This window comes from Tupaia chinensis, unplaced genomic scaffold (assembly GCF_000334495.1).
Source record: "Tupaia chinensis unplaced genomic scaffold, TupChi_1.0 Scaffold146740_1, whole genome shotgun sequence".
In the NCBI taxonomy this organism is placed as follows: domain Eukaryota; kingdom Metazoa; phylum Chordata; class Mammalia; order Scandentia; family Tupaiidae; genus Tupaia; species Tupaia belangeri.
Window position 1 is genome coordinate 1,118,266 of NW_006206595.1, and position 8,119 is coordinate 1,126,384.

General features: G+C 55.5%; 1 non-coding gene across 1 annotated transcript; it reads left to right on the plus strand.

The window, feature by feature from the left end:
• Positions 1–2,335: 2,335 nt before the first annotated feature.
• MIR196A (microRNA mir-196a) lies at positions 2,336–2,394 on the plus strand. The gene has a single exon (NR_129513.1). It is a non-coding gene; the product is annotated as a microRNA mir-196a (primary transcript).
• The last annotated feature ends 5,725 nt before the right edge of the window (positions 2,395–8,119 follow it).

Sequence of the window (8,119 nt, forward strand, 5' to 3'; positions counted from 1 at the left end):
CTCCCCCCTCCCCCTTCCTTTCCCCGCCCCTCCTCCCTTTGTGCCTGGTGATATTTTTTTTCCTCCCTGAGTATAAATGCAACGCGCCTGCAAAAAAGGCAAAGACCTCAGACTCTCCTTCCAAGGGACCTATGGTTTGTGCTGTGAAGATGCTTCCACATAAAGCATGAGAAGTGGGGTGTCGGGGTGTGGGGTGTGGTGTGTGCCCTCATAGATGGGGGTGGGAGTGTGGCTGGTGTGTGTGTCAACCCCTCACTCCCCCACGCACTCACACACAGCATTCTGTTCTCCATGCAAAGTTCAGATCGAATCCACCCGATTGTAGGGGAAAAAAAGAAGAAAAAAATCAACCAGAGAGGGTCTGTAATCGGGCAGAGCACAGACAGAATCGCTCCTTCCTTGCTGCATTTCCTCCTTAGAATAATAGACGTTTTGGAAAGTTCGGCTAGTGTTTGTGTTTGTCGTAGCACCCAGCGCCTCCACCAAACCTCTCCGTGTCTTTACCTCCCAGTTGCTCTGAGAATCTGCTTGAAGTCTTGTATTTGTACTGCTTTCTGCTTTTCTCCCACCCCTCCCAGCATCCTCATATCCCCCCATTCACTAACATCTCAGAAATTCCATCCAGAGGAACAACAACAACAACAACAACAAAAAAACCTAAAAATAGAACATAGCAAAGCAAAGACAGATTGCCCCCCCACCGCAATATTGCCCTGTCCCTGTCTGGGAGTTGTGTTATTTAAAGATATTCTGTATGTTGTATCTTTTGCATGTAGCTTCCTTAATGGAAAAAAAGAATCCTAATAAATTTCCAGAATCGTAATTCTCAAATGGGTGGTTTTCTTGTTTTTAGTGTTTTTAGCGACACCCCCCTCCCTCAAAGAGGCTGAGTGTGTGGATGTGTGTGTTTTGTGTTTGACTCATCTCCTAGAGCCTTTCTAGAATGTCTCTTGGCGGGTTTAATGTAAGTGAGAGACCATAACGTTGATTTAAATATTATCCAGGTGACCACAATAAGTCAAGGTCATAAAACAGTAATGTCAGGACGGTCTTGGTGCGCGCGAGAGGTGGATTTTATGATCTGCAAATATAATGTGGTGCTGCAGTAAAAGATGCATTTAAAGGTGACTGGAGGAGGGAAAGAGGCAGAGAGCAAACTGCAATCTTGAGGAGCAGACGGATCTGATTGCCTGGGGTGCTGGGCTGAGTGCACCCCACCGCTGCTGGGGGGCACCCCAAGAGGCCCCCACCCATTCAAGGAGAGGAATAAACTTAACCGCTGGAGGGGCACGAGGAGCTCAGTCCCCCCACCCCTCGACAGCAGCTAACAGAAGCGCCGGCAGCAGCAGGAGGAGGAGGAGGCAGCGACAAGGTAAGGGAAGCGGTTTCTTGTTCTTCTCTTGGCGGCGGAATGGGGACTAACGGCGTCCCCAGGTGCCCAGCGTGCAGCGGGCAGAGCGGGAGGAAGGTGTTTCGGGTATCAGTGCTTGCTGAGAGCCCAGGCTTGCCTTGAGGCTGCTAGCAGTGGAGGGCAGCGTCCGGGAGCTCCTTCTCCTCCCTTTCCAGCCCATTGGCGTGGGGTTCAGCGGCTAAAGGGGTAAATTGGTGGTTTTTGGCTCCTTTATCTTTTGGGGCACTTAGGGTTGTGGGCACTTAGGGTTGCTGGTGGACACACTGGTCTAGGTGCTGCTCAGTCTGGTCATCTGTTGTGAGGGGGAGGGGGTAGAGAGGGCTATAGCTTGAAGCTTAGGTTTTCCTGCTTTTTGCTGGTTGGGTGTGAACATTGTCCAGGCTCTTGGTCCTCACGTTCCCTGGCTGTGGGGCTTTGGCAGGCAAGTGGCCTGAGTGGAAGTGAGTGCAAAGCACAGGCACTGTGGTTTGGCCACACGTAGTCGCTGGGAAGCCCCAACTGAGCTGAGAGAGGGAGAGGACCTCAGAGGGAGTCTAGGAGGAGAGTGCAAGAGAGCCAGATGGACAAGACAGGGGACCCAGCTCAAGAGGGGAAGGACCATCCGCTTCCCCCAGGGCCAGGGCCAGGGCCAGATGTGGGGAAGTAGCTCCACTGCGGTGCTGGGGGTGGGGCGGGGATTTGGCGGCTAGCGGTCCCATCTCACCAGATTTTTCCTGAGCAATTTGCTAAGACCAGAAACTGATGAAGGCAGTCAGACCCCTACCCACTCAACCACCTAAAGCCTACTCTCTAGTCCTTAGGGAGGTTATGGGGGCGGAAAGGGGGACGGGGCTGAATTTCTTCCTTCCCCAACCCCCTTCCCTTCTCCTCCGGATAGATGCAAAGCTGAATCTCCCGCCCTACTCGCTCAGCTGATCTGTGGCTTAGGTAGTTTCATGTTGTTGGGATTGAGTTTTGAACTCGGCAACAAGAAACTGCCTGAGTTACATCAGTCGGTTTTCGTCGAGGGCCCCATTCCACCTCTCCTCTCCTTCCCTGCCCGGTGGGACTATCCCACAGCCCCTTCCCAGATAGAGCAAACCGGGTGCAGACCAAGGGAGGCGAGCTGTGAGTGGGACTGCGGGACAAGTCTGGACAACCCTGCTTTATTCCGTCCCCTTCTCAGCCTGTCCCAATCCCTGTGACTAGGGAAAGGAGTTTTTCCTGTAGCTATTGTCTCCTGGGCCCAGCTGATAGAGACAGACAAAGGAAGTCCAGCCAATTCCAAGGAAATTTTGGAGTTTGAGTAAGAGGTGGCCTGGTGGGTCAGCTCAGTTGGGCAGCAGGGTGGGGCAGAATCATTGGGGGAGAGAGGAGCACAGAAAGAAAAGGGAGTCTCCGGAAAGGTTAGCTTCTCTCACCTGCCATCTCTAAGGAAAGACTTCCTCCAGCCTGCCTGGGCTGAAGCTTCCCCTTAGAAAAGCAGGGTGCCTGGAGGTCCCAAGAGTTTAGGAACTCTGAGTGCCTGTCCAGCCACCTCCCCTTCTCCGTCTATAGCTCCATCTCCAGCAGAAGGGCATTTTGGGTGTAAATAGGTTAGAGGAAAGCCATCAAGTCCAAGTAGAATACCCACACACACATACACACCCTACTGGGAAACCTCAGGGCAAAAACCTGGCTCTGCTCCGTTTAGCTTCTGTGCTCACAGGCCTTGGTCTGTGTGTGGCTATCAGGCAATTGCCTGTCTTTGCGCTACGTGGAAATGTCTGGGTGAACAGAGGCTGCCAGTGCCCACCGTTACCATGTTGTTGGGAAGATCTTTGGCTGATGCCAGGGGCAGGGGGCAGAATATTGGGGTGGGGGAAATCTGAACAATATGAAACTTTGGAAAGCTTCCTCTACTCCTTTTCTCCCCCAGTTCCTTCATTCAGGCCCCAGTTGCTAGAGAGAAGGCTCTTAAATGAGAAAATGGGAAAGGGGTGAGGGAGGCTGGGGAGATACACCCCTGTTCTCAGAGACACTGAGAAAGGGAAGCCAAAAGAAGGAGGTCAGGTTCTTGGTACTCTTACTTTGGAATTATTATGATTATTAAGACGTTATGAACTTTCAAACAGGGGAACAAAATTATGTTCCTGTAACAAAATATATACATACAGTTGTATATTCTCCAGGTCATCTGCTAGAGAGGGGAGAGTATATATGACCTTGTATGAGTATAGTTGTCATTTTTATTTCTGTCTCCACTAGGCTCTCTCAAATCCCCAGTATATATTTATAGATATACCCACTTATTTTGTATCTCTCTCTCTCTTACACAAAGAGATTTCTTTTGATCCCCAAGGAAACTGGAGGAGAAAATGGGGGGGGACCTTCCCCTTCATCTTCTGGGTTGAACTGTCTGTCGCCCATCCCTTTGTGGGAGAAAAAAAAAATCTTCCCTTGTAGGGAAGTATTCAAATCTCTCTATGGCTCCCAGGGAAATGGGGAGGTTTGCAGAGAGACAGGCCAACTGGTAGGAAGCAGGCAGGGGACACCCCTGGTTTGGGAGCCACCTCTGGGTCTTGAGGCTGCCCAGGCACACAACCAGTTGGAGTGGAGGGAGTCCCACACAGAGGCAGAGTGCTCTGGAGCACTTGGCTTGGAGATAGCATCCCTGATGGGCCGAAATTCACCAATGAACGACTTCTGAAATTGGGGTCTCTCTTTCCTCCTTTATGTTTCAGAGCTGGTAGGCTTATGGGCAGGTGGTCACAGAGCCAGAGATTGGGTTGTCCCCCCTCCCCAAAGCCCAAGAAATGGAGCACGGTTTCATAGGGCCAAGGTGAGGGCCAGTCTTGTGGTCAGAGTCCACCCCGAGGCCCTGGGGCCGTGGATCATGGCTAAGGCAATGGTAATTATTTATTCGCTTCGCTGGAAGGGAGTCTTCAGAAGGAACAGCGTGAAGAGGAGGGAAAAAATTATCTCTCTCGTCTGCGGATATTAAGATGGATTTTTATTTCTTAAAGGACCCTCCCCGCCGAGAGCGCATAAGCGTAAACTTAATATATGCTCTGCAGCCCAACTCCAGAAATCGCAATAAAAGTTAAAACCTCCCCTACTGGTTTTTTTTAATTATGATATGGGAAAGAGGAGCAGGATTTATAGAGCTGAACTCTCGGCGTGTGAGTGTTTGAGATTTGCGGGAGAAGGAGGAAAAGGCAAGAGCTCGCCAAGGAGAGCCTTGGTCTCTGAGCTATCTCGCCGGCTGCGGGGGCTCAGGCTTAGCCTGGCGGATCCTCTGTGGCCTCCCTGGGACCTCACCCCAGCCCACGGCCTTGCCTCGGCTCGGAGATGCAGCCCTTCTCAGGAACAGGTGAAGGGGACGACGGCAGTCGGAGGACTGGGGACAGTGGGTGGGAACGCCAGGGCGCAGAGCTTTGTGTGGGTCCCGTACAGGGGGGACGAGGTTGGAAGCTCCGGACAGGGCCACAGCCAGAGTGTGGCTCGGCGGGCGGCTCGGCTGGGAGAGGTGTCCAGGGCAGGGCGCGAGAGAGCACTGACAAGGTGGACCGTGTGTGGACTTTGGCCGCAGTCGGAGCAGAGCAGGCTCCGGGCTCTGGCCAGCGGCGAGGCAGGCAACCGGATGTTGAGTCTGTAGGAAGGACCTTGAGGTCTGCTGGGTGTTTGGGCTGCCGAGGGGGCGGCGGCCCAGAGTGTGGAGCACGGTGCGCGGGCGCGGCGGGGCGGTCAGCGTGGGCGAGGCAGCAGGCCCCGCACACCTCTGCGGTGGCTGGGCTGAGTCCCGGACTTCTGAACTGAGGGCGACCAATGGTCAGAGCATGGAAAATAAAGGCAGCTAAAGGTCCTCGTTTCTTTTCCGCATCAGAGGTCCTTTCTTTTCTCTCTCTTTCGGAGATACCTGGATTTGGTCCAGAGCAGGTTGCCCGCGGGAGGGCCCCGCGAGCGGCAGCGCGCGAGGGAGGGAGAGAAGAGGGAGGGCAAGGAGGGAGGGAGGAAAGGAGGGCAGGCGGGCGGCGGCTGCGGTGGCTGGGGCTTCCCTCCCCCGGCGGGAGGCGGCTGCCCTGCATCTGTGGCCGTGGGGAGCCGCGGAGCAGGTAACGAAAGCGGGATTGGACCGAGCCAGAAGGACCAAGTCTTCTGGGTCTCAGCGTGAGGCCCTGGAGAGAGAAGGTAGGGAGATCGGCGCCTTTCGGGCCTGGCAAAGAGGCCTCGGGGAATGTTGAACCTGTGTATGATTTCAGGCTCACACTCATGTTGTGAGTCTGTCTGCCTCAAGAGATGTGGTTTGCCTGTCTGTCTGTCTGTCTGTCTGAGATGTCCCAAACCCTGGGCTCTGCTTCCAAAGGCTGGAAGAAAAAAAAAAAAATCTCGAGAAAATTCGTCGGCGGGTGCACTTTCATTCATTGGATTCTCTGCAACTCAGCGGGGCTGGTTACGGCGCCCCCAAGTTGGAAGGGAGCTTTCCTCCAGTTTTCTGGATGCGGAGTCCTCCGGCTCCCTCTGCCCGGGTTGAGTTTCCGGCTCCAGGTTCTCGAGTCGTCCTGAGGTTTGAAGCCAGACAGCTCCCAGTCGGGCGGGGAGGGCGGGGGAGAGAGGAGCGGCTCTGGCCTCTTAATTGTACTTCGGGCCCGTATTGTCTCTCCTTTCGCCACCTCCGCTTCCTCAGTCTGGGCTCCAAAGTCACTGCAAATTTCCTTGCTACACATACATCACATAAAAGATCAGGTAACAACGCGCTCAGGGCCATTGGGGCTCCAGGGAGAGAGCAGTCCTAGCTCTGGGGCGGCTCCCCCTCCAGCCACTCCCCAGGCTGGAAAACTAGACCGCGTTGGGGGAGCCGGAAATAGCCCCGTTTGCTGCGGAGCTGCAGGGCGGGGGCGCCGGCGGGAATGCAGGCCCGGCAGGCCGTGGCGTTGAGAGGGCCACGTTCACAGGCCCTGGGGGTTTCACTCCTGCTGGGCTTGGGGGCCTGACTCCTGGTGTGTAGGGATCCCGGATACCCACCTGGGGTGGGAGCAGGACGCAGGTCTCCTCGTGGCAGGCCAGGAGAACTCAGTTTCTGCTTCCAGCGCAGGCCTTAGCTTGGAGGAGTTATGTGTGGGTGTGTTTTTCCCAACAAAGAGGGATCAGGAGAGAGAAGGGGGGAAAGAAGAGGGGAACCGAGGAGGGGGGAGGGGGAGAGGGCAGCGGAGAGGTGAAATGAGCCCATTTCAGAGGGAGAAGGAAAATGAAAGCAAATGGAGCACGGCCTCCTCCGCGCAGGGCGGGTGCTGCCTTGCCGGGAGCGGGCTCCCTGCCTGCGGCGGCTGGGGGGGCCCGCTGGGGGCACCGGGAAAAGCCTGTTTTAAATTTAATCCGAACTTGACGGTGTGGATTGAACCGGAGGGAATTTAAATCACTAAAAAGGGAGGCGCAGGGCAGGGGGAGGGGGACGCCTCTAACCTGTCTTTCTGTCTGTCCTTCCCATGGTGCTAGCTTGGTTATGGTCTCAGCTGTCCAGGTCTGAGAGTAAGGGTGCCCTTCCCCTTTCCCGTTAGGGGCATCTCCTGTGCCCAGTGAAATGTTTTGGGAGTGGGAAGGGAACGCTCAGAACTAGAGTGAATGCAGAACTGCCAGCACAATCTAGGGTTTCCCCACCTCCCCAACAGGGACTCGCAGCGCTCCAGTCCCTCAGTTCACCCCACCGTGCTGAGGAAAACTGAAGGGAGTGGTGTGGGTGAGAGGGAGTTGTGAAATGTAGCAGGAGATTCAGCAGGAGTAACTGACCCCCAACGAGGCAAGACTCTCCTTCTTGGTGCCCCCAAATCCTTCCTGCCCCCACGCCTACAAACTTGGATTTGGGGGAAGCCCAAAGGTCTGCTTCAGGTGGGATCCCTCATCCAGATGTGGAGAATGGGGGCTACAAGTCACATGGAGCTGTGGAACCTGGGACTTTGGCCTAGTGGACTCTCCAAGGCCATCTCTCTGCAAGGCACAGGGAAAATGGGGCATTGGCTAGGAGGAGGCTGTGGGTGAGGCCTGCTTCCTGGTCCACAGCTGAGCCTGTGCCTTAGTGGGGAGGGTCCAAGTCCATGCTCCCTAAAGGAAAAGCAAGCAACCATGTCCCTCTTGGCTTCAGGGAGGATTTAACGGCAGGCAGCAGGGATCCCCTGGCTGGTGATCCCCTCTGGCCCTCCGCTGCCACTTCTGCTGGGTGGGCAGGCAGGGTGCACAGGCAGCTCAAGAACTGAAAAGAAGGCGGTGTTCAAAGAGGGAAGGGGGGCGTCTTTTTACAGCCACAATGTCTATTTGAGGGGCTGTCACAAATAGCAGAGGCCCATAGGAGAGGATCCTTAGGGACTCTTCCCTCTAGGAAAGCAGAGGTTGGGGCAGATGGGCCTTGTCGCCTGCCTGGCCAAGACGCCAAGGAGGAGCAGGCGGTGAAACCTCTTCCTCTGTTTCTGTCTTCTTGACTAGAGCGTGGCCCAGCCCCCAGTCGCTTGGGTGGCTGCCTGGACCAACATGGGTTTCTATATCGCGGAGGCCTAGTATACCCACCCAAGGAAGTCTTCCAGGAGGGCCAGGAGAGGAGGCCTCTCCCTCCTTTGTGTCCAAACAGAAGTGGCCGCCGCGCCCGAAGCCGGTCCGCGGCAAAGGCCCGGCAAGCAAGCGGACTGCACAATGGCACGGGCGCTCAGCCAGCCCGCGCCCTGCCCGGTCCTGCCGGCTCATCCCCCCCCCTCCTCCGCC